The sequence below is a fragment of the Acinonyx jubatus genome, chromosome A1 (assembly GCF_027475565.1).
Source record: "Acinonyx jubatus isolate Ajub_Pintada_27869175 chromosome A1, VMU_Ajub_asm_v1.0, whole genome shotgun sequence".
In the NCBI taxonomy this organism is placed as follows: domain Eukaryota; kingdom Metazoa; phylum Chordata; class Mammalia; order Carnivora; family Felidae; genus Acinonyx; species Acinonyx jubatus.
Genome location: NC_069380.1, coordinates 138,545,558 through 138,572,500, shown reverse-complemented (window position 1 = coordinate 138,572,500; position 26,943 = coordinate 138,545,558). Strand labels below are relative to the sequence as shown.

The window sequence follows — 26,943 nt, the reverse complement described above, 5'->3', positions numbered from 1 at the left end:
ACTTGAAAAGCAGGATCAGAAAGAAACCACCAGACTGCTAACTGGGCATCTCCTCCAGTTGTTAGAGCAGCCATCTTTGAAAATGTCTGTTTCTTCTTTCTTCTAAGATTCTCCTGTTCCTACCCATCATGAATTGAGATTAGAGAGCATGGTAAAAACTCATGCCTTCACAGCCCAAGTCTTCACACAGCTTGCATTTTGGGGGAGCCTTGGAAGTAAAATTATGATAGAGGCTTGTATATTTTCTATAGACACACCATTTCTGTAAGCAAGTCCAGGTCATACACGACCCTCTTCACAACTACTGCTAGAGAGAGAATAATGTGGTAATCTTCACAAAAAGAGCAGGCTCCCTTCAGAAACAAGGCCAAAATGGAAGAGCCCTCTCTGTTACAACTTGCCCATTCTAATCCAGAAATAGAAATCTGCTTACTACACGTGACACTAAAATGTAGAGAATCTAGAGCAGTCCAACAACACCTAGCAATAACATATATTTTCAATGCCTTGTTAAATAATTTTCATAGATAAAATAACCCACCTGCACACATCAACTTAAAATAACTATGCAACGCCCTAACAGTGACAAGGATAAATAGACGAAATAATAAAATAGGTTTTTAAATATGAAATGTTCTACTGTAACAATTCTAGAATACAGAATAAAGACATGAAATGCTTGCTTCTAAATGTATAATCACCAGGGGGCCTGGGTGGCTCAGTCAGTCAAGTGTCTAACTCTTGATCTTGGCTCAGGTCATAATCTCACAATTTGTGAGTTTGAGCCCATGTCCAGCTCTGTGCTGACAGCGTGGAGCCTGCTTGGGTTTCTCTCTCTCCCACTCTCTCTGCTCCTTCCCTGATCACGCTCTCTCTCTCTCTCTCTCTCAAAATAAATGAATAAACCTTAAAAAATGTATAGGGGTGCCTGGGTGGCTAAGTCGGTAAAGTGTCCAACTTTGGCTCAGGTCATGATCTCAGGGCTTGTGGGTTCAAGCCTCCCTGTTGGACTCTGTGCTGACAGCTCAGAGCCTAGAGCCTGCTTCGGATTCTGTCTCCCTCTCGCTCCACCCCTCTCCCACCCACCCAGAGAGAGACATCCTATGTCTCTCTCAAAAATAAATAAACATTAAAAAAAATAATTTAAAAGCTATAATAATCAAGACAGTATGGTAGTGGCACAAAAACAGACACTCAGACCAATGGAACAGAATAGAGAACCCAGAAATGGACCCACAAGTGCATGGCCAACTAATCTTTGACAAAGCAGTAAAGAATCCAATGGAATAAAGACAGTCTCTTCAGCAAATGGTGCTGGGAAAACTGGACAGCAACATGCAGAAAAATGAATCTGGACCACTTTCTTACACCATACACACACAAAAAAACTCAACATGGATGAAAGACCTAAATGTAAGACAAGAAGCCATCAAAATCCTCGAGGAGAAAACAGGCAAAACCTCTTTGATCTTGGCCACAGCAACTTCTTACCCAACATGTCTCCAGAGGCAAGGGAAACAAAAGCAAAAATGAACTATTGGGACTGCATCAAGATAAAAAGCTTCTGCACAGCAAAGGAAACAATCAGCAAAACAAAAAGGCAACTGACAGAATGGGAGAAGATATTTGCAAATGACATATCAGATACAGGGTTAGTATCCAAAACCTATCAAGAATTTAACAAACTCAACACCAAAAAAACAAATAATCCTGTGAAGAAATGGGCAAAAGACATGAATAGACACTTCTCCAAAGAAGACATCCAGATGGCCAACCAACACATGAAAAAATGCTCAACTTCACTCATCATCAGGGAAATACAAATCAAAACCACAATGAGATACCACCTCACACCTGTCAGAATGGCTAACATTCACAACTCAGGCAACAACAGATGTTGGCAAGGATGCGGAGAAAGAGGATCTCTTTTGCATTGATGGTGGGAATGCAAACTGGTGCAGCCACTCTGGAAAACAGTATGGAGGTTCCTCAAAAAACTAAAAATAGAACTACCCTACAGCCCGGTAACTGCAACTAGGTATTTATCCAAGAGATACAGGTATGCTGTTTCAAACGGGCACATGCATCCCAATGTTTATAGCAGCATTATCAAAAATAGCCAAAGTATGGAAAGAGCCCAAATGTCCATCAATGGATGAATGGATAAAGAAGATGTGGTACATATATACAATGGAGTATGACTCGGCAATCAAAAAGAAGGAAATCTTGCCATTTGCAACTATGCGGATGGAACTGGAGGGTATTATGCTAAGCGAAATTAGAGAAAGACAAGTATCATATGACTTCACTCATATGAGGACTTTAAGAGACAGAACAGATGAACACAAGGGAAGGGAAGCAAAAATAATATAAAAACAGGGAGGGGGACAAAATACAAGAGACTCTTAAATACGGAGAACAAACAGAGGGTTATTGGAGGGATTGTGGGAGGGGGAATGGTCTAAATGGATAAGGGGCATTAAGGAATCTACTGCTGGAATCATTGCTGCACTATATGCTAACTAACTTGGATATAAATTTAGAAAATAAAATAAAAACAAAATATAAAAAAATAATAATTTTAAAAAATGTGTAATCACCATGAATGTAACAAACACCCATGGAGACAAATACAGGTGTGCTTAGTAGCAACTTAAATATCACAACTAGTGTGTGTTACTACTGGTGACATGATTGTTGGAAATGATGAGCAACTCTTGGTAAGATTTTATTTTTTATTCGTATGTATGTATTTAATGTTTATTATTGCGAGAGAAGGGGACAGAACGTGACGGGGGAGGCACAGAGAGAGAGGGAGACACAGAATCAAAAACAGGCTCCAGGCTCTCCGTTGTCAGCACAGAGTCTGACAGGGGCTTGAACTCATGGACCATGAGATTATGACCTGAGCCACCCAGGCACCCCAACTCTTGGTAAGATTTTAAATAAAACAAATTGTAGTCTTCCCTTGATTTATAAGTAGTTTCACTCAAGGAAAATATGTTATATAAAAAATTATGCAAAAAATACTTGTGTTTAACAGAAGAAGTTCTAGACCTAAGTTACTAGAAATGCAATTTTCACTTAAATGGCTGTCTGAAGGAATACGGGGAAGTTGTGCAGTATGTGAGGCAATGCTCTGTTAAGTGGAACTGTCCTATGCATTACATGTTTTTGGTCAGTGGAACATGAGTTGAAGTGACATGCACTGTTTTTGAGCCTAGACTTAAGAGGCATCACATGTTTCCGTTCATTTTTCTTGTACTTCTATCATCCCCATGCAAAAAATATGAACTGGATAGCCAATTACTCCAAGTAGAATTAAAGACCTGAACCTAACCTGTACCTTGGGTAAAATCTAGCAAAGCTCAACAGAAATTAGCCTGCCAATCCACAGATGCACAGGCAAAAAGATATTGCTTTAAGTTACTAACTTTTGGAGTAGTCAGTTAGGTACCATGATGTAGCAATAAATGTCTGATTTGTCAAATGAGATTTTCTTTTTTATTCTCCCCAGCATAAGTGAGGCAAGTATGGTTAAAGGAGGAATAGAAAAATTAGTAAGAAATTCATAATGTTGGGGTGCCTGGATGGCTCATTCGGTTACGCATCCAACTCTTGATTTCAGCTCAGGTCATGATATCATGGTTTGTGGTATCAAGCCCAGAGTCAGTCTCTGTGCTCTGTCTCAAAATAAATAAACTTAAAAAAATTAAATTTATAATGTTGGACAGAGAGTATATGGATAATAGGAAAAAGAAGGAATGGGTGCCATCCAGGGAAAAGGTAAAAGTTAAACAGCACTGTATAAATACATGATATTGAACCACTAGCTACATGAGTTGCTGGGATATAGAAAAACCCTCCAACAAACCATGCCAATGTGTATTTCATGAGTTTTCTCCCCTACAATCACCTTCAAAGGATGAAATCTGCAGTCGGCCATTGCCTGACAGATCCATGTACAGGCAGGCAGGGATGGAATAAGAATTGAATAAGGTTTAAGTTTTCACTAAATAAAACCCTTGTCATCAAAATTCAAACCATGGCTCATTTATCTGTTCAGATTCTAAACACATAGACGCTAAATAACCAGTAGATGCACATCAAGCCCATGGGTATTTCATTTTTATCAACATGTTTGCTTTCAACAAAATTGGAATCTCCCCTAAACCTGGCTTATATAATTTAGATATTTTAAAAATTACCTAAGTGTATCGGTAATTCTATCTAGTTACTAATATTCTGATATTATCAGGGCTGTTATTTAATAGTAAATAAAAGAAATAATGAGTTTTAAAATTTGCGAATAACCACAGGCAATGATTCCATGTTCAAATGATACAAGAATGCATTTTAAATAATCTATATGCATTTTTAATAATCTACAATAATGCCACATGACCCTGAAGTTTCTAGAATCTATACAAAAAAAATGATAGGAGTATCCAAAGCAATGAAGAAAATACGATTAAATACAAGAATCACAGAGTTCACAAAATGAAAACAAACAAGTGATTCATAAATAACTATGCAATAAATTTGACAATCTGGATAAAATTGACAAATTTCTTTTTACTTAAATGCAGTTTACTAAAACTGACATAAGAAGAAATAGAAATCTGGAGCCTTTATCTATTAAAAAGAAATTATTTTGTTCCCCAGAAGAGTGGGGAGCAAATCAGGGACTGTTTTCTCTGCCTCTGGCATCTTGTGGACTGAGACTTTGGGCATCTGGGGATAGTGTCAGGACATTCCCATGTCAACCAACAGTGATTAGGCTCTGCCAAGCAGTTTCCCAGACGCTGGGCATGAAAAAAAAAATGGGTATCTGAGCAGGACAGGGAGAGCTGCATTTAAGCACCTCCAGAGGACTGAGGTCAGGATAGTGGAAGAGGCTTATGATTGGAAAGGACATGCAAGGAGTTTCTGGGGTGTGGGAGCCATCCCTATCATGATCTGGGTGTTGGTTAAAGAGATGTGTTCAGTTTGTAAAAATCAATTCAGCTATACACCTTTAATATGTAGACTTTTGTCTATGTATATTATACTTGAATTTAGAAGGCTTAATAATTATTTAAAATGTGTTCAGTCCCTATGTGTCCAGCACCTGGAGTTACAAAGATCTCAATGACTTGGCCTCTTAAGGTTCAAGGGGCCCAGAATCTAGGAAAACACGTGTAGAGAGGCTACAATGACAAAATGTGAGAAGCACTCGAGAGACGTGGCTGCAAAGGCACTGGAAGAAACAAAGAAAGGGGCCTAAATTCTATCATGGAGGGAGATGGATGAAGTTTTAAGCTGAGGCTTGAAGGGCAGGTAGGAGTCTTTTCCATGAGTGGGTGTATGTTGGATGGGGGGGGGGGGGGAAGGTACATTAGGACATTCCAAACCCAAGGAAGGGAAGATAGTAATTGTCCATCTCCAATCTCATCGAATATACAACCACAGTAGGATGAGAAATGTCCCTAAGAGCAAGACATTTGAGTAGTAATACTGGCTTTTGACAGCTATTAGACACACAAGATTTATTAAGAATGGAGGTGGGGGGATGGAGGAGAGGTCCTCAGCTTTAATAACCTAAGTCAGCAATGAGCAGTTCTTCTCAGTGGCCAGTGTACTGACGTTTATAGGCGAGTTCCGTTTTTTCATTCAAAATGAAAACAGCTTTATTGAGCACCAAAATAATCCCTGTCCTCACAACTTCAACTACCTTCTTGTATTATGAACTAAAACAAAACAGAACAAAACAAACGTGGCACTGTGTTTTAGCCACTAAAAGATTAATAACTAGACCTATTTAAGAAACATCATCACAGAGGCATCTCGAAATTAATTTTTACCAACTTTACTAATGCCTTGCTTACAGAGTAATATGTAATTATTGCTAAAAACTCAAGTAATTCAATTGTTTCTGATTTTTCACTACCACAAATAAAATGCATAAAACATCCTGTGCAAAATGCTGACCATTTATCTTAATATTCTGATACTTCTGAGCATGTCTGAAAGGGAGGGACTAAGAAATTCCCAGGAAAGAGCTCAGTCCAAACTGAAGGCAATCTGAGACCCACTAGTCATGGTCTCAGGACAATGGGCTGGAGTGCAAAGGACAGTTGATTGTGAATACAGGATGCCATGTCCTCTGCAGTGTTTCTCACCAGCCCCATATATTCACACATACTCTAAACTCTCCAGGGACGTAAAGAGCACATGTAGTGTCAGCAGCTTCCACAACACTGGAGCCAGGGCACTGGGCAGTGGGGAGTATGCGGCACAACACTGCGGTGATGCTACTGCAGGGAAATAGGGACAAGGACCACAGGAACGATCCCTGACGACTCAGAGAAATAGTGAAGAATCTTTACAGCAGACTGGGAATCCACAATTGGGATAGGAATAGAGCCAGGAAAATGACTGTGGCTGCTAGTGTGGATCTGTATTTCTGCCTCCACATTGATGTGGCCAAGAGGGAACCCCAGTGACAGATTTAACTGGATACTTCAGAAATAATAAACTTTCTATTTAAATTACTTTTGGGTTCAACACAGCTCATAATGTGTTTCATGTGCATTAACTGAAGCATGCTGTCACATGGTGAAAACAGTAATAGTGTGAAGGCAAACACGACAGGAGCCCAGTGGAATCATTAGAATGTCACTTCTCAAATACAAACACACGTAAGCACAAAAATTGTAAAAAAAAAAGAAAAAATGGCATGGTTAGAGCTACTAAAAAGTAATATTTAAATGAGTATATTTTAAAACAAGCTAGTCAGAGCCTGAAATGACAAAGTGGGTCACCTTCTCTACCCACTGCCAAAATGCATGGCCGTTCCCTGCTGCAAAGGCTCCCGGGCTGTGTGACTCAGCTGGGTGATTTAAAGCAAAGAACATACATCTCTGATATTTCTCTTAGAAAAATTTTAACCTTCCCCCCACCATGGTCACTATTTCGTGTGGATCTGCAGATTTAAAAACCTGAATATAGGTGGAGATGAAGTCTAAAGCACATTGTTCCTGGTGTTCCCACAAACGCAGACCTAGAACTTGAAGCTGCGATCCCTCAGCAACTGCAGGAGCAGTGACAGGGAGGGAATGTCCATGGAAATGACCAAAGAATGGGAGAACTAAAGCTAATTCTTTAAAGGCTCTTGATGCTCACTCAAAGGTTTAGACCACACTGGATGGTTGTAAATGTGAAGATAGTCATGGTGTACTAGAAAAGACATTGATCTTGGTTCAGCCAATTATAAACCATGTAAGTGAGGAAAATCATAAGTTCCCTGAGGCCAAGGGTCATTAAGAAGACTATAATGCTCCCCGTGCATGTGCTAAATACAAACATACATAGGTTACCAGTATTAGCTACATAATTGACCTTGTATTCAAAAAATTTCAAGAGGTGATGGCAGAGCATAAACCAAACACAGGGCCTTTCTGAACATGAGGCACCATGTGACCATGTAGGTCAAAGGCCAATGAAGCCAGCCCTTGGGTGTTACTATTCCAGAGATGTGTTCTTCTTGAGAACAGGACCTTTGTAACTGCACAGCAGAATCTCCAGAGTACCTTGAATTTGGTAAATATTCAGGAAACATTTGATGACTTACAGAATCACATTATAATAAAAAGGTTGTGGGATCTCACACATTAAGAAGGAATACTTTCATTTTACAAAAAACAAAAAAACACACTGATTGAAGAGAAAAATCTTTTATGGTACAGTGCCTGCAAAGTAACATGCTAGGAAATGTACGTATGTTTTCCCTACTTAACCTTTTCACACAATCCTAAAAAAGACATATAAACATCAACTTTTCACAGCTTAAGAAATCAAGGCTCTAAAGAGGTTAAGACATTTGTCCACAGCTACACCAGTTTTGTTAAACAGTTCATTAAGTCATCTGATAATATTTCCTGAGCTCTTACTAAGCTCCAGACACTGGCTTAGACACTAGGGATCAAACAACAAGACAAAACCACAACCTATCCCTGATCCTGTCCTTGGTCTCCTGGAGTGTAGAGTTCAGTTGGGAGAGACAGGCGTTAAGGAAACAACCTCACTTTAAAAAAAGAAAGAGCAAAATTAATGAGCTTTATAAACAGAGTTGCCAGATTCAGCAAGTAAAAATACAGGATGCCCAGATTAATGTAAACTTTATATAAACAACAGATAAAATTTTAATGTAAATATGCCCCAAGCAACATTTGATTAAGAAATTGTTTGTTAATCTGAATTCAAATTCACTGAGTATCCTGTTTTTCTCCAACAGTCTTATCTAGAAAGAAAAGAGAACCGTGAGAGAAGAGAGAATTTTCACCTCCCAAGAGAGGGTTGGGAGGCTGCCCCAGAAAGGGAAGATGACTGTGGTCTGAAGAGCATAAGGAGTCAATAGGGTGAAGGTAGGATAGAGTAGGTCATCGGGAGGCTGATGTCTGAAGGTTGCTAGATTGGGAGAGGTTTGGAGGTCAAGCAAAATGAGGCTACAGACTTGAGCAGGGGCCAGACCATCCAGAGCCTTGAAGGCCATGCTAAGGTTGTCAGCCTTCTGCCACCAGACCAACCTTTCATATATGCTGCTCCTTCTGCCTAAGCTCTTTCTGCTGATGCCATCTGCATAACCGTCTCCACAGAGTCCTTTCCAACCACCCATCTTGCTCACTTCGCCTCTGACCCCTACCACAGAAGTTAGTCATCTCTAAGTCTGTCTTGCTAGCCAGAAGGCGACTTCTCTCAGAGCTTCGAGGAGAGACTCAATAAATACTGAAGAGAACAACACAACTTACAAAGCCCACGTGTTCTGGGTCCCTGCCATACTGTCAGGTACTCATTCCAGTACCCCTGCAAGTGTAGATCCCTGGTGATGACATATAACCCACTTGTCAGCTTGATAAACAGCATATTCTGGGCCCACCCACAGAACTACTCGCTTAGAACGTCTAGGATGAAGCTCGGACCTCTCCATTTGAATAAGCGTCTCAGGAAAGTATGATACACAGGGCAACTGAGAACCACCGGTCTATTTGGCTATACTAGGATTCTAATTCATAGGATTTTTAAAGAGTAGCAAATAACAAGAAAAAGCATAATTAGTCATAAATCTCACTGTGCTCCGGAATTATAAGAGGTCACAGTGCTGTGAGAAGACTAAAGCCCATTAGTATAGTTCTTAGTTACCAGTCGTAATCATTTGTAGTACAAAGTGTCCACAGGAAATGACACAGCAGGCATGGTATGCACTGGGTGCTCAACAGAAAGCATTTAAAATGTGTCATGTTAGGGGCACGTAGCTGGGTGGGTAGAGCATGTGACTCTGTCTCAGGGTTGTGAGTTCGAGCACCACGCTGGGTGTAGAGATTACTTAAAAATAAAATCTTTAACTAAAATAAATTTCTCATATTAAATTCAACTGAATATCTACTCTACTGAGATTAGTGAACTGAGATTACTATTTTTCAAAATTGGCCTTTTAAAAATGTTTTAGCCCATAACCATAATGGCATAATACAAACTCTAACAGATCAATTATTCTACAAAAACAGAGCCCATGTCTCCATGTAAAATTGGAACATGAGTTAATAAAAAACACTTCTTATATTCTACTTATAAGCAAAGTTCAAATTTAAAATATAACTCATCAATGGATAAAGAAGATGTGGTATATATAAACAATGGGATATCACTCAGCCATAAAAAAGAATGAAATCTCACCATTTGCAACAACATGGATGGATCCAACTGGTATAATGCTAAGTGAAATAAGTCAGAGAAAGACAAACACTACCTAATTTCACTCAAGTGTGGAATTTAAGAAACAAAATAAATGAACAAGAGACAGAAAGCAGACTCTTAAATATAGCGAACTGGTGGTTACCAGAAGAGAGGTGGGTAGAGGGATGGGTGAGAGAGGTGAAGGGGATTAAGGGTACACTTATCTTGGGGTGCGTGGGTGGCTCAGTCAATTAAGTGCCAGACTCTTGGTTTCAGCTCAGGTCATAATCTCACGGTTCATGAGTTCGAGCCTCCTGTCAGGCTCCATGCTCATGGTGTGGAACCTGCTTGGGATTCTTGCGCTCTCCCTCTCTCTCTGGCCCTCCTCTGCTCTCTCTCTCTCAAAATAAATAGACTTTTAAAAAATTTTTAAAAAGTCTATTTATCATGATGAGCACTGAGTAATGCAGAGAATTGTTGAATCACTATATTGTACACCTGAAACTAATACAACACTATGTTAATTATACTGGAATTAAACTTTTTTAAAACAAAAGTCATCATATATTTCTGCATTTCATGGAGGGAAAGAATATTAGAACCAGAAAGTACTAAACCATCCAATCCACTGCTCTCCTTTTTTTAAATTGTATTTATTTATTTTTAATATGAAATTTATTGTCAAATTGGTTTCCATACAACACCCAGTGTTCATCCCAACAAGTGTCCTCCTCAATACCCATCAACCACCCTCCCCTCCTTCCCACCCCCCATCAACCCTCAGTTTATTCTCAGTTTTTAAGAGTCCCTTATGGTTTGGCTCCCTCCCTCTCTAATTTTTTTTCCTTTCCCTCCCCCATGGTCTTCTGTTAAGTTTCTCAGGATCCACATAAGAGTGAAAACATATGGTGTCTATCTTTGTCTGTATGGCTTATTTCACTTAGCATAACACGCTCCAGTTCCGTCCACGTTGCTACAAAGGGCCATATTTCATTCTTTCTCATTGCCACGTAGTACTCCATTGTGTATATAAACCACAATTTCTTTATCCATTCATCAGTTGATGGACATTTAGGCTCTTTCCATAATTTGGCTATTGTTGAGAGTGCTGCTATAAACGTTGGGGTACAGGTGCCCCTATGCATCAGTACTCCTGTATCCCTTGGGTAAATTCCTAGCAGTGCTATTGCTGGGTCATAGGGTAGTTCTATTTTTAAGTTTTTGAGGAACCTCCACACTGTTTTCCAGAGTGGCTGCACCAGTTTGCATTCCCACCAACAGTGCAAGAAGGTTCCCGTTTCTCCATATCCTCCTCAGCATCTATAGTCTCCTGATTTGTTCATTTTACCCACTCTGACTGGCGTGAGGTGGTATCTGAGTGTGGTTTTGATTTGGATTTCCCTGATGAGGAGCAATGTTGTTCACTGCTCTCCTTTTATTTCATATTCTTCAATTCTCCCCAACAGAGGAAGAGACGATGATATGCAACTCGCACCAAGTGCCCCTGATTACAAGGGGTGTTCGTGATAAAAGCAAATGGTGTCTTTATGCCCCATTAAGACATATTTCCAGCAAGGATAAATAGTAACTTGACCCCCCGTTGTTATTTCAGCTGTGTCAAATAAAGAAGCTCCAAATTCACTGCAACACTTACACTGGTTGCTCAATAGGGCTGGAATTGAAAAAAGCAAATCAAAACCAAAAACAATTTAGCAATGTTGTACCAAAGGTGCACACAGATGGGGGGCCTGCCTCTCTTAGGTTTACTGACAGACTTAATCTACATGACAAGTTTGTGTTAAATGGGTAACGATATACATGTTGTAAACCATGCGTCAGACAAAACCCACAGCATAAGGAATCAAGAGGCACTGGTGAATCATAGGTTTTCCCTTGATACAGTGCACAGAATAAAAAGGGCATTTTAACTTTAACCATTCATAGCTATCTACCATTACATCTGAGTCACATGAATAACAGCATTGTGAATGGCTAGGACAGCATTTTGACAAATCAGATGTTTTTATTCTTGAAGTATATCATCAGGAAGTTTACATTAGAGTAAGAGATAATATCCCTAATAATGGGAAATGGATTTTCTGGGACTTGTGGTCACATGATATATTGCACATTATGATACTCTTTGTGGTAATCTTCCTAAGGGTGGAAACTGCTTCCTGTTGTCTGAGGCACCTTCCACACTTAAGGAATATGATTGGGTTAATTGTGAGCAGAATTTTTACCTAAAAGCTCTTAGGCTAGTCTGCTGCTGGGACCAAAGACGCTACTTTTACTGTCATTGGGTCATGAAACATAAATTTGCTTTCTCTACTACATTACCAAAGACACGCAGATATAATCCAGAGCTTTCTTTTTTTTCCCCTCCTCCTCCAGACAGCAGCTAATGGCGTCTGATTTTATATAAGACTGTTAGGAAAAGTCTATTGTCTGCGTTTGCAGACATTGAAGGCTAAATTTCATTAAAGGAACAGCAGTGGTGAATGTCTCCAGAATTTTTAAAAAGATAAAATTCAATGGACGGTGTTTCATAATATTTTCCATTCATAGAGAATTTGTAGGCCCAAATCTCTCAGAGACCATCATCTTTTGTCCTCAAAACAACTTTGTAAGAAGAGCTAGTCTGAGCTATTTTTCACACTTCCTAAATGTGCAGGATGAACCCAAGAGGGTAAGTCCCTAGTCCCAGGTGATAGGATACTTGGGAAAGTGGGGACTAGGATTTCTGCCGCTGGGCTCTTTGATGACTGCTTCTCTGTTTTCCTCCCTTCCTTCCCTCCACCTCCCGGGCTTTGAATCCTTTCGACAAGCATACTGCAGATTTGGACTCATTCTGCAGAGCCAACAGAAACACCTTTGCCATGAGGTCTCCAGCAAGTGGGGTCTTTTTGAAAAATAGTAATAAAATGAAGCACGGATTGGGCTTTTTATTTTTTACCGGGATTATGCTTTCCTAGTACTGCTTTTAACACACATTTTTATGTCATAAAAGAGGAATGCGGCACACTGTTTCGCAGGCCATTCTCAAGCCCCACTTAGAGGCCTGGTCTCCTGACAAAACTGCGGAAGAACGGTGAAGGAGTGGGTGCGCACTACCGAATCTCATGAACCTCAGCATCGAAGCTTTCCGAGGAAAACCTGCCACGAGCACGAGGCCTTTCGGAACTTGCCGGAACTTGCCACAGAAAAACGAGTGAACGACAGAGATTAATGCAAATTCTTTTCCAGGATTAAGGCTAAGAATTAAACTGAAACAACTTTCTCGCGCTGACAGTCAACTCAATATTTAGGAAGGAGGGCTAGCGAGAGAGGAGGCCATCGGGACATCCCTGCTGCGGCTCCTCAAAAGACGCCCCATCTTTTGGATCCCCCGGGGAGCGCCTGGCCGCTGCGGAGCCTTTCCGGCACTGCGGCGCACTGCGGTGCGGAGGGCCGCCCGCAGACCCGGCCCTGCTGGGCTTTCCTCGCCGCCCCCCGCCGCAGTGGCCCCCGCCGTCCCCGCTGCCCCGCCCGGTGGGCGCTGTCTGCGCCGGGTACGCTGCCGAGCATCCTTCACTGGGGAGCCGTTGACGCACACACGCGCGCTCCCAGACCGAGACTCGGCCGCCTGCCCTCCAGCCCCCACCCCCGCCCGCCCCTAGTGGGTCTGCATTTGCATCACTCGCACACGTAGTGGGTGACGTGAGCGCCCCCCCGCGCCCGCTCGCGCCAGCCAGGCGGCCCCTCCCGCCCCTGTGACTCAGCCCCTCCCCCTCCACCCCCGCGCGCCCGGCGCCTGAGTTCCCCTCACGCCCCCAGCAAGGCTCCGGGTTGTGCATCTCCCGTGGGGTGCCCGCTGCTCTACAAGTTCATCACCATGTTCTGCAACCTTCGTGGGCCCAGCCCCCAGGGGTCCCCGCGACAAGCCAGAGAAAAGTCTTCCCAGTTCTAGAACCCAGGCGGAGGGGAAAGAGTCTGCGAATTGAAAGAGTCAAACGGGTTGGGTGATCGCCGCCACAGCGCTCACCACCACCTGAGATGACCCCGGTAGCTTGTTTACGGGTGATAGCCCCTCTCCCGCAATGAGCCTCAAGCCAGTAGGTCTATTTAGCCGCACCTGGAGCACAGTAGGCGCTCGGTAGGTTTTTGCTGAATGAAGGCGTAGTGTATGTAATGAAGTGCCGCACTTACAAACAGCCACAGCCCCGTGGGATTCCCTGTTCTCCATCCCTCTCGGGTTCTCGCGCACGGGGGCTTCGGGGACTTCCGTGGAATAGCTTTTTTAAGACTGAGTGTTTCTTTCAGGCTCCCACAGCGCCCAATGCGGCTCTCTCCTCTCTCCCTCCGCCCGCACGTCTGCAGAGGGATCCCCGCCGAAAAGTTGAGCCCAAAGCTGGGGTCGGGGTACAGGCTAGACATCCCGCTGGGGGCTCGAACCCTCTTGTTTGGATTCAGCCTCCCCTTCCCCGTCCAACCACTTAAGCCAACTACGGTGGAGGTCCCCACGGAAGGCGGGGGCGGCTCTCGAATCCCCGCTGGCGCCCACCCGCCTCCCCCGGGGATCCGGACTAAAGTGCGCCTGCCTCCCCTGATCTGTCCTGGGCAACCGGGGGTCACCCCATCTTCTTTACCCCGAATTCCCCGGTCCGCTCCAGCAAAGGCGACCGACAGGGTAGCACCAGGCACCTGCAACCTCTTCCTCAGGGGCACTCGGGGCGAAGTTGCGCTTCTACAAGGCTGCAAAAAGTTCCCCCACGCTCCAGCGTTCGGCTCCCGGGTCGGGAAGGGAAATTAGGCGGCGGCGGGAAAACCCGCCACCGCTGCCGGGGTCCCTCACTCACCGCTCCAGCCGCCTGGGACCCCTTGCCCTAGGTGGTGTCAGCGCTGCAGCAGCCGCCACGCGGGTGTCGCTCGGGCTCTCTCCTTGGGGCCGCCTCCGTCTGCCACTCTCGCCTGCAGCGCGCGGAGTGGTGACTCCTCTGAGCGTGTCAGCGAAGAAAGGAGGGGCGGGAAAGTGGCTCCGGGCTTGCACGCTGCGGTCCTCCTCCCCCTCCTCCGCCTGCGCCTCCTCCCCGCGGTGCTGCAGTGCCGGGCGGCGGCGTGGTGAGAGTACGAGCGGTGCGCAGGGAGGGAGTCACCGCGCGCGGGGGAGGCTGGAGCGGCTCACGACTCCGTGCGGGGCGGGCTGCCTGGCTCCGGGAAGTCCGGGTGCTGAGGCTTTGCTGCAGCTCTGGCTTGGGGGGGGGGGGGGGGAGGGGAGGGGCACCCCCAAGTGGCAAGTACTTTGGGAGGATTCAGGGCTTCGAGTTTGCTACGGGGGGGATAGGAAAGGGCGCCAGTCCTGAATTAGTCCCTGAGTGTGACTCTGCGTGCTGCACTGGGGGCGGCGCCCCTAGTCTGGTCCCGCGAGACAACAAGGAATTCTAGGTGCTGGACCTAGGTGGTGCCAGGGGAGAGAGGGTTTGCCGGTATTTCTGGGCCTGGGACTGACCTGTTAACGTCAACTCGGCTTCCCGGGAGCTACCTGGGGCTTAAATTGACCAGTCCCTTCATCCTCCGCCTCCACGCTGGCATACAAGTCGAGTGGAAACTTGGGGCACAGCAAGAGCAAACAGGAGGAAACTTTGCTGGGCGTCTGGGGTCTCCCTAATGCCAGGTGGGGCCAGACATCTGTACCCACAAGCAGACACTCAAAGTGGCCCTTTTGGGGGAAACTACCGAATATTTTAAAAGGAGGGAGGAGGCACGGGAATTCTGCTTGTATTCTCAGTAACACTGGTGTGCTGGAGACCCCACCTCGAGCTTCCCCATTTCGGGGCGGCGGGGTTCGGCGGCTCCGGGAAACCTACCCTGGCGAAGCCATGCCCGAGGCTGGCGCCGCCACCCCGCGGCGACAGAGGAGGGCGTTGCCTTCCGCCGGCCTCGGGCGGCCGCGCCTCGATACTCCCCAGCCCTCCCAACAATCCGCCTCCCCGCATCTCGCGCACTGCCACCCAGACACTGCGAGAAGCTGGGCTTCCCCAAGCCTCTGACCTGCCAGCTCCGCACTCACGTGGAACCAATACAGAGTGGGAAGGGGCTGCACTGGCCGGTGTCCTCCCTAGCATCACTGCTCTCGTGATGGGTGACCCCAAGCAAGACAAAGCGCAGAGCCTGAGCAGGATGCAGTGGGTAGAACTCACACACACACACACACACACAACACACACACGCGCGCGCGCGCGCGCGGCTTATCTGCCCATATGCTCTATTCGTGTAAATATGCCTGGATGATTGAATGGATCAGTTTGTGGATATAAATATAAATATTCCATGTACTTGTGCCGGAAAGAAGAGATACCAGGCATCTTGGGCAGCCTCCTGCCCAGGGGAGTTGGTGGGGATGAGATGGTTCAACCCTGAGCTGTGTTGTTACATGGGCTTTGTGGCTTGGTTGTGTCAGCGTGCATGATACTGTGGAGAGAAGTAGAGACAATCCTTGGTGGATAACTCTCCCCTCTCTCCATCTCAAGCACTCAAGAACTCTAAGTTGGGATTCCCCTGTCAAACCTACACTTGCTTGGCTATATGGGTCTTTGAACACCTGCCTGGGTCTTGTTTGGGTTAAAGACTTTGTAGTTTGAAACCGTATGTGGTGTTGTAAAGTGGTCGGGGAAACATGAAAATTAGGGAATGTGCTATTTGCATTTCATGAATCCTTCTACATAGACAAATTATTTAAATTAAATAATTATTTAGGCTAAAAGGATTGTGTTGTTACCATGAGGAGGAAACTACACCCCACGGGAATGCCTATAAATCCAGCATTAGAAATGAAATTGTGAAATTTAAAAATTTGTAATTCTTATCCAGATTGCCCATGTATTATTTATAAAACTTTGAGCTCTCAAATGCAGAATGTGCTGGTGATTTCACTGAGTTCCCAAATGGGTAGACACCCTCTTGAGAACCTTCCCCCAAATGTCACACGATAATGGATTATTTCTCCAATGAGAGAAGTTCAGAAAACTGTGAATGGTCAATATTCTTTGTGCTGTGCTATCTCTTCCTTCAATTATTTTCCTGTGGAAGATATTCAAAGAAGTGTATAAATTTTTTAGCTGCCAAGTTTTCATGTCTTGATGCAGTTGAAGATGGCAGCTCCTGCAGGAAAATCCCCGATTGTGTGTTTTCAAGAAATGTCCGATTTAAGACTGGCTTGTGTTGGGAGAGGGTATTTTAATGCTGTGTCTTTAGAGGACAACAAGTATTTTCTCAGGATGATGGAATGCGTAAGTTATTCAGCTTGCCCCCCAAAGCTGCTCTCATTTTAGGGTCCCACTTGATGTACTCCTTGGCCCCAGGCCTACTGGAGCCAGCATTCAGTATAGTCTTCTTCACACCTTTCTTATAAGGACATGTTTCTTTTTTCCTCCTAAAAACACTTGTCTTGGAGGAGCTAATGGAAAGTAAAGTTACACCTGCCCTGTCCCCACAAAATCCCAGTGCTCTGAGGTTGTTACCCTCCTACCTATCTTGAGTTTTATTCCTCAGTGCAGTGTCCGCTCATCATGCTAGAAAGTAAGCCATTAAACACACCCAAGGAACATCAAAGATCTGTCTTCACATGTGCAAAGTGGATTCAATAAAAATAACTCATACTAAGTACAGATGCTGTGGTGATCCAATTCGTTAACATATACAAGAGGCACTATCCCCGTACCTAACACATAGTGGGCACAGAATAAATGTTAATACCGCTTCCCTTTTCAATAGCCAGAGTGAAGTTTTCCCAAGTCTGTGCCTTGGAGTGCTACTCCTGGAAGATGTTCCTACAGGCTCAGAGTAACTAACAGCTGGCTTCCAGAACAGAGACCTTGAAAAAGCCTCATTAACTTGAACCAAGGCTACACAGCTCCAGTTTTCCTCACCTTCATCATCAGGGGTCATAATGAGGCACAGACACCCTTCTTACCCCCAGTGCTCACAGCTTCCCCAAAACTCTAGGTCTTGAGTCTACCAATGTTAATCTCATTAAGCCCTTAATGCCTATTTATTTTGGTTACCACATTAGCTCTGGAACCTCAAGTGTGTTTCTCATCTCCTACATTTTAACGTTCATAAGACTTAGCACATCCTAGATGTCCCTTTTCCCCTATCCAGCTCCTGAAACTTTCTGTCTGTTTCTGGAATGCACAATCCACCACTAGCAAAATGCTGTATATGTCCAGCCTCTTCTCTGAAGTTTCCCTTTACTTCCTGCTCTGATCCTCTCCCTAGAGATGCTGCTTCCACAAACTTCTCAAGTGATGACTGGTTTTTTTCTTCTCCAGCTCTTACATCACTGTGTCAGGAGGTAAGAAGGTGGTGTCCTTCTCATTCCTCATTGCTGTTTCCAGAACATCGCACATCCCTTCTCCTTAAACCTATAGCTTTGAATCTCATGTCATCGGGTTATTTTACACTTTAAATGGTGCTGTCGTGCTCGGACCTCCAAGTCATTCAGCACCTTTCCTGACAAGTTTAGCTCCTACTTCAAGGTCATTCCCTAAACATTAATCCTACCTTAATCCTCACAAATTTAATGCACACAAAGATGTTCATTCCAACCAGTACCACCTTTAGTCCTGGACAAGCAAGGCTCTGTGCCTGAGGGGGCTCCTTGCTTTAGAATGTCTTACTTAAAAAAATTTTAACCCAGCCCTTTGGTGGCTGGGTTTGCAGCCCCAAATTTTCATGCAACTATAAATTCAGCTTAATGTTGGGCTGGTAATTTCCCAGGGCCCTGGAAGAAGGAAAGGCAAATACTTTCTGAAGGAGCTCTCCTTCATCCCAAGCTTCAAAAAAAATCCTTCAAATAACTTTTTAGTGAAAGCTAGCAAATGATGAAGCACACAAAACAACCAAATGCACAAGGAAGAACGGCACCATGAAGGAGAGTCAGCAGATATAAGAGAAGAAAACGTCCTTCCTCAAAAAAAGACTTCAGATGTTGGAATTATTAGTCATGATTCTTTTTTACTTAAAGAAAAATAAAACACAAACTTATAAATGTTTTCAGGTAATATAAAACTATAAGGAATAGCCAATCACATTTGAAATGTACCAAATCAACCTCTGTCCAACTCTACCAGTTGTCCTACCAACATCCAATCCAACTTCCACACACATATACACAACTTCCTCCTTCCTTTAAAAACCTTGATTTTATTTAGGAATCAATCTCTTTTCTTGTACACACATATTTAACAAAACAGTTTTACACAGAATGCTAAAAACACATTCCTTTATATCTTACTGAAGGTCTTGAAATTCATACCATTGCACAACCAAATCTAACTCCTGACTAGATGGATTACATTTTTGTTGAGAGTTTAAAGCCTTCCTTAATGGTGGTGCACTTGGGTGGCTCAGTTGGTTAAGCATCCGACTTCAGCTCAGGCTATGATCTCACCCTCTGTGAGTTCGAGCCCTGCACCAGGCTCTGTGCTGACAGCTCAGAGCCTGGATCCTGCTTTGGATTCTGTGTCTCCCCCCGCCCCCCAAAAAATCAACCTTAAATAAAATAAAGCCTTCGGGAAAAAAATTTTAAAAATAGTGAATTAAAATTAAATTTAATATAATCTCAAATGCCCTGAAGGAGGTGGTGTATGATTATGATTTGGAGGAGTTTTTGCTATGTCCAAATAACGTCCTCTTTGGAACTTCTGTGACTCTGGGGTCATGAATCATTAGTCTGATTCAGACTGTCTGCCAGACATCATGAATGCTACCAATCTCCTTCAGTCGCTGGCCAGGTCTTTTAAGATCTATAAATATATAGATCATATATATATATATATATATAAAATTGAAGTGTACACTTTTCTTTCTAGCTTCTGGATAGACTTCCTTTCCTCACAGCTCAAAGCATTCTTATACTTCCACTCTCCCCAACTCTAAAAGAGTATCTGGCACATAGCAGATTCTCCACAAATGTCTCCTGATTTAAACTGAACTGTGTGTCGAGTTCATTTCTGTTGAGAAAACAAGAAGGATGTCTTCATCTGTTGGTCCCTAGATCTTGGAGGTGTTTAGCAAATATTTGCTTAAAGCCAGAATGGCTTCAGGATCTTCATAAGCAAATGGGAAGCTTTCAGAGTCCAGATGGAAGGCTGAGAATGAAAAAAAAAAATGAGCTCAGTGAAAACTCAGATCCAGGAAGAATCTTTCTGCTCAAACTGCCAGGGAAGAAGCTGCCCCAGGCAGGGTCAAGAAATGAGAACCTGAATAGGTTTCTAGCTTCCACTTGTGGCTCAGAGGGAATGGTAACATGTCACTTAGAAGTCTGTGCTAGGGCAGAGACAGGGTAGAGAATAGAAATGTCCACAAGAGACGTTCGTTGGTAAAAAAGAAGCAGACTTTGATGTCTGGAAAACATTCTTATTCAGAAGGAGAGATGAATTAAAGGTAACTAATCTGTTCAGGGCGCCTTGGGTATACTCTGTGGGCCCGTAATTGTCTCTCTCTGTATAGTTTGCTCCCTTTTCTGCATGTCTAGAATAAAGTAGACTTGTCATTTAGAAAATGTCTAACCTTGGGGCGCCTGGGTGGCTCAGTCAGTTAAGTGGCCGACTTCGGCTCAGGTCATGATCTCGCAGTCCATGAGTTCGAGCCCTGCGTCGGGCTCTGTGCTGACAGCTCAGAGCCTGGAGCCTGTTTCGGATTCTTTGTCTCTCTCTCTCTAACCCTCCCCTGTTCATGCTCTGTCTCTCCCTGTCTCATAAATAAAAAAAAGTTTAAAAAAAAAAAAAGAAAATGTCTAACCTCAGTGCACATGACTATCGATAAGACACAGAGGGAAGGTTGTGGTCCTGAGGTCTCAGTTCCAAGAAGAGGAGCCCCTGATACCTGAGTGGCAGAGAAAACTGGAGCCACCTTACACAACATGTGGTGTCCCAGCCATTAGTTTAGAGATGCTCAGGAGAAAGCACAGCTGTGAGTAGGCAACTTGCCTGCTCCAAATCTTTAAGTGGCTGTGTAGTGTCTCTGAAAAAAGTGTAAATGCTTCAGCCTGTCCATATGTCTCATGCCATTCCCCACCAGAGAGACTCAGCACAGAGGAAGCATTGAATCATCACATGGCCAGGATGACTTGGCCATTCTCTGACTTCAGCCATCCCACCACTTGCACAATGGGCCTAGGGAACCATCAACCAATGAAGGGGGTTTTCGGTAGGATAGTACCCAGGAGGCCATAGTGGTAACCAACTTACTTAGCCAACAAGCTACAGACTTTCCTCCTTTCCTTATCTCACCTCCTCACCTGCTTACTGTACTTCACAGGACTGAGTCTCCAGTAAACCACATGTAATCAAACCCTAACCCCAAAGTGAGACAACCACTGTGCAAAGCCGGACATAGTCAGCTCCGATCTGCACTCTAATAGCTTTTAGGTTCTACTTTATCTATAGCTTCATCACTTTATCAGCTTGGTTATAAGTATTCTGTCTCACTTCCTGAAGCGCCACAGCCTTTGAAAGCCCATAAACTCCCTAATGTGATGCTTTCCATGTGAGAGGTGCTAAACACATTTTGAGTAATTGTTCAAACATTTAATTAAGGTTCTACATTTCTCTTGAACTTCTCTTTCCAAAATGAGACTCATCAAGGGTCTTTCTATATGAGGGACTTACAGCTCCAAATTTTGCAGTGCTTTCTTTGGAGGGGTAATAGTACAATACCTTAAGAAACCTCCAGCATCGCTAGAGTTTTAAGTGGATTTAGATTAAAACACACACACACACACACGCACACACACACACCACATTTTTTGTGGCAAAAGTAATCTCTCTGAAACTTTTCCTGCTCTTTTTCTTTCAGTGATTTCTGTTGCTGCTCGGAGCTCTCTAATAAGTTTATGGATCATCTGTATCTAAATGATTTATTGCTCAAATCTGAATATTCCCATTGGGTCTCTCACATTATCACTAGCTAGATTTTCCTTTTTAACATTCTACCACAGGTTTGTTAATATATTAAATTATCTTAAATTATTCTCCTGCTCAAGGGAGAATTATTGTTCCCATGTTCAGAATTTGTCTTGTAAAATCCTCCTCTCCAAATTAGTGTTCTAACACTCAGCTTTTCTATTTTAATAATAGACATGCTGATTTCCTCATATGATCTAACTATTAAAAATGCATGTAGTAAGCTCTCAGGAAGTTAGACTCCCATCTAGTTTGGGCATGATCCATAAGTATTGGTGCTGACCAACTTTTGGGCCACAAATTGTTTTTTTCTGTTAAGAGGTAGCAACACCATGAATGTTAATAATGGAAACACTTAGTATTAATAGTCTAATTCATGTTTTCTCTTGCTTTACATCTAAACTAAAGCTATTCCTTGCTGATAAAAATATTTTTGAGCTACCCATGTCTTTGCTCCACTCCCAACCTCAACAAGAGTTTTCCTGTGTGCCATATTAACCAATTCCTGCATAATAAGACATCCTATGTGGGCACAAGATCTCCCTTACTAAAACTGAAGTTCATTTCTGTGTTCAGTGGCAGTCCAGAATTAAAGGTTCTTTAACAATGGGGCTTGATGGATTAGGGGAAGCTTAGTGTCTCTTCCCCACATACTCGCCAGGGGTTCTCTTTAAATCCCAAGACAGCAGCTTCCCACCTTTACTATTGATGAAAATTCAAATCAAGCTCATCCAAGGCTATTGGTAATTCCGAGGGAGGGAGTAGGAAGTCTCATTTTGGCATAAGGACGAAGCTATAGTTTACCAAAAGTTCAGTGTTTGGGGCTATGAGGCATTTGCGTGCTCTCTGACATGCTGAGAAAGAAGCTTTTTACCATCTTTTCACTTCCTTTTCATTCATCCTGCAAGAGTCAGAGTCAGGTTCCTACAGGGTGCCTTAAAAGTATGGTGGGCTTCATCTTGTCCCTCTGACTCACCACCTCAGAGGTCACCTCAATGCTGTGAAACTCCTGTTTCCAAAAGAAGTAGCTCATTTCTAAAGGCTTTCTGGAGATGTAGGTTCAGAGAGACCCTTGGGAGAACAGAAATTGGACCAGGATTTCCATTAAAGAGATCCCCAAAATCACATTTCTTTAGGTTTTCTCAGAGGCAATGCAGGAATGGCACAGAAGTATGTAGAGGATATTCCAGATCATTGGTTCTCAGAATGCTCCATGAAGAGATTTCCTTGGCATATCATCCTGATAGGTTAAGACCAAAAGTCACAGAACACAGTTTTCACAAGATACCAGAAGATGGCTGCAACTTAACACACAGGCTAAATGTCATCTTGGTATAATACAATTTTCAAGGCCACCTTCCATGCATCACCTTTCCAGGAGAAGACAAGATCCAGACACCCTAGGACAAAGAACTCAGAGATCAGTGGGAATAGGCAGTGGTCTTAGAGGCTACCATGCTGAGACCTCAGAGTCCTGGAGAAGGCAGGGCTCCATAATCTTACTTACAGAAAATATAAGGATTCTCATCAGGAAAAAAGAATACTGAAGTGCCACCATCAGAAGTTGCCACATGTATTCTTGCAGAGGGCCTTGGTCCCAGGGACAGTAGACGTTTGCTTGGTAGAATAAAGCCTAGGTAGGATACCAAAGGTACAGTTGTCTCTATGGTGGGCACCTCCTATTCATCTTACCTGGACACATCTGCATATAAAGAAAGGCACTTGTTGACGATCCTTAGAACAAGGACAACAAGTTGACAAAACTCTGCTTAGAACACAGGCAGGTGGGCAGCAGAGATCTGACAAGAGTTCAGGTTGCTGAAATCCCCCAGGAACTCAGAGCACCATGCCTGGTCTTTTTCGCCAGGATGAAAGAAGTCTAGCATCCTCAATGTGTGCTGGGGCCCTAGGGCCCTGGGCTGGTCTTGGATGTGAGGCAGGACTGGATTCCAAACTGCAGAACATGGAGAGTGACCTCAACAACAGCTTCCCGGGATGCAGCCAAGGTGACAAGCCAGCAGACTTTGACAACAATCCAAAGGGGCTATACAAAGCTTGAATCCAGTGAGATGATTCTGAGACTTGTGATGGTGATGGTGTAGGGTCTGCAAACAACAGAAAATGAAGCTGAGGCTAACTTGGACCAAAAAAGGTGAGAGATTGGAAGAAAAGTGAACCACAGGTTCAGTCAGAACCACAGGAAGAAGTGAAGAGCCAGGCTGGGAAAAGATAGGAGCCAGGAAATTGCTGAACTCTGAGTAGCCTCTTTTAGGGCTCTGTCTTCTGATTGATTCAGCTGCCTCTGCCTTTAGCTCTTGTGTCACTAGCCTGGTATTCTTGGGAGAGTCTGAAGGGTCCAGCCTGGGGCACTTGACAAGTGGAGGGGAGGACCAAGGACACCCTGATGGACACGCCCACCAGGACCTCAGGGAATGTGAGAAAGGGTCACTTGGCAACAGGAGAGTAGGGTGTGACTCTTAGGGCAAGGGTTGTGTGGTTCTGTGCAAGTCAAAACAAGAAATACCCAGTTCAGGGCAGCTGAATGACCAAGGGCTTGACAAAGTCTAGGACTTGAATAGAAGTTAGAGAGTACAAGGTAGAAGGCCATCTGAGGCAAGAGTCATTCTACAGATTCTCATGGCTGCAGCTGGGTATGAGGATGCAGTAATGAAGGGCACAGCTCAGACCCACAGAACAGCTAACGGTCAGGCAGGTGGCTTGGCACAAGAAGGCACTACCTCTCCTCCTTGGTTGAGTTTCAAAGCATATGGCATCAATACAGAAAAGCTGCACCCCAGATTCTTGGCAGAGTGGTTATAACTTCAAACCTTCTATACCTCATTCCTTATCAAAAGCTTAGTGGTTACTAAAATAGTGTTAATGAAGGACCCAAATACCAGGCAATGCATCTATCTGATACTTCGAATGTTTTACCTCCCATATTGTGGCAGACCTTCTGGGAGAGTGCTATGTACCTGTGATGGTTTTCCTTTTTTTTATTTTTCACTTTACTTTTTTTGTACTTTGTCAATTTTATTAATCATACTTTGATATTATGCCATAAGCTGGCATATCGGAACATTATTTAAAAAAAAAACAGCTTCATTTGTGGGGTGGTGGTGAGGGCTTTGATGACTAGCTCAGGCAGCACAGTCTTTCAGTAATCCCAAGGGAATTTTTCTTTCCATTTTTAGTATCAGTAGAAGTTGTGATCCTTCTCTACAAATGGTTTATTTCATCCTAGTTATACTTTATCCCCTCAAATAGGTTTTGGAAAACACTCCAGATCTTCTTGGAGTTTTCAGAGTATAAATAAATAGAACTAGAAACAATATTATTTTCTCAACCTTTTTAAGATCAGATAATTGCTACTATGTTAACCATTTTGAAGCATTAAAAAAAAACCATTGGAAGTGAGCCAATGAATTATGAAAATAGAAAACCATGATATAAAAACCTCAGAGCAGTAATACAAAAAGTACAAAAACTACAGACCAATCTCAATCACGAATATAGATACAAAAATCTTGAATAAAATGCCAGCAAGGGGAGTTTGACACAATGAAAAGAAAAAGAGTACACCATAATCTCTTTGGTTTTATCAGGATGAAAGCATAGTTTAGTATTAAGAAGTGTCTTAATAATAATCATATGGTCACAAAAGTAAGTCCTATGGCTTTATCTCAATATATGATGAAATGTTAATCCCCACACTCACTCTTGACTGATTAGAAATCTAGGTATAGGAAAATACATTCTCAAAAATATTTTTATATCAAGCCAACAGCCATATTATTATTGGGGATACATTGGAGACATTCCCATTAAAATCAGGAATGAAATAAAAAGGCCTATTATCATCAACATCACTTATCTTGGTTTTATAAGCGCTGGCCAGTGGAATAAAAATATAGACCAAAGATCTGAAAAATAATCATAGGAAAAAAGTAGAAGGAACTATCATTATATGTAGTTGTTAAGACCCTATATATATAAACATAAAAAAAAATTAAGAAAAATGGCTGAATTTAAATGTCCAAAGATCCATAGCTACCCTATATATTGGTAATAATCATTACAAACAATAAGGGCAAAAGCTCCTGTTCACAAAAGCAAGAGAAAATATAAAATACCCAAGAGTAAACTTGGCCAGAAAATTGTGGGAACTATATGAATAAAATCATCAAGTTTGCTAAAATACTGAAAAGAAAATTTGAATACATGGAGACACATAGTTAAATGGAAAAGCTAAGTACTGGAAAGATGTCTATTCTTCCAAAGTCAATTTACAGATTTAATAAAATACATAATGCTTAAGGAATTTGGGAGGATGTTATCAAAACAACTGTAAGTGCACCCAGGCAAATAAAATAAGTACAGATTTCTTAGGCAGTTTTGGAAAAAGGACAATACTAAGAACCCCTTCCCCAAACATAATAAGATGTAATAATTCAGTTTGGCATTGGCATACAATAGCTTGTAAAGCCAATGGAGTATAACACATGACTAATACAGACCCTAAATGGTTTTAAAGAAATCACGAATAATGCTACTATTGATACATGGACTGAGTGCTTCTAAAGCCTGCTGTGGAGAACCTGACTAAATAACAAGGGAACTTTTTTAAGTTAAAAATGATATAAAATCATAAAACTAGCAAATATTTGCAACAAATTATGAAAAAGACTGATAGCCTTGATAGCCTTATTACACAAAACACTCACACAAATTATCAAGGAAAAAATAAGGCCTCAGGAGACAAATGGGCAAAGGAAATAAATTGGAAACTGACAAGGAAGAACTACAAATAGTTGATAAATATTCAATAAAATACAATTTAAAGTAACAATATATTTTCATCATCAAAAAAAATGTTAAGTGAAAATTATTTAATAATTAACTTAGGGGCTCCTGGGTGGCTCAGTTGGTTGAGCATCCCCCTCAGCTCAGGTCATGATCTCGTGGTTGGTGGGTTTGAGCCCCGCAAGTGCTGACAGCGCAGAGCCTGGAGGCTGCTTTGGATTCTGCCTCCCTCTCTCTCTGCCCCTCCCCAACTCGGGTGCGCATGTGCGCGCACTCTCTCTCACAAAAATAAACAAACATTAAAAAAAAATAATTAACTTAGATCACATCTATTTTCTTTAATAATTTAATGCAGTTTAAAAATACCATTAATAGGGGTGCCTGGGTGGCTCACTTGGTTAAACTTCCGACTTTGACTCAGGTCATGATCTCATAGTTCATGGGTTCAAGCCCTGCATTGGGCTCTGCACTGACAGCTCAG

At 42.9% G+C, this 26,943-nt stretch overlaps 1 protein-coding gene across 1 annotated transcript in view; it reads right to left on the bottom strand.

The window, feature by feature from the left end:
* SV2C (synaptic vesicle glycoprotein 2C) overlaps positions 1-14,888 on the bottom strand; it is a 216,835-nt gene extending 201,947 nt beyond the window's left edge. The window contains exon 1 of the mRNA XM_027039758.2: positions 14,553-14,888. The gene's annotated coding sequence lies outside the window, so the exon portion shown is untranslated. The remainder of the gene's footprint in view (positions 1-14,552) is intronic.
* Positions 14,889-26,943: the final 12,055 nt, after the last annotated feature.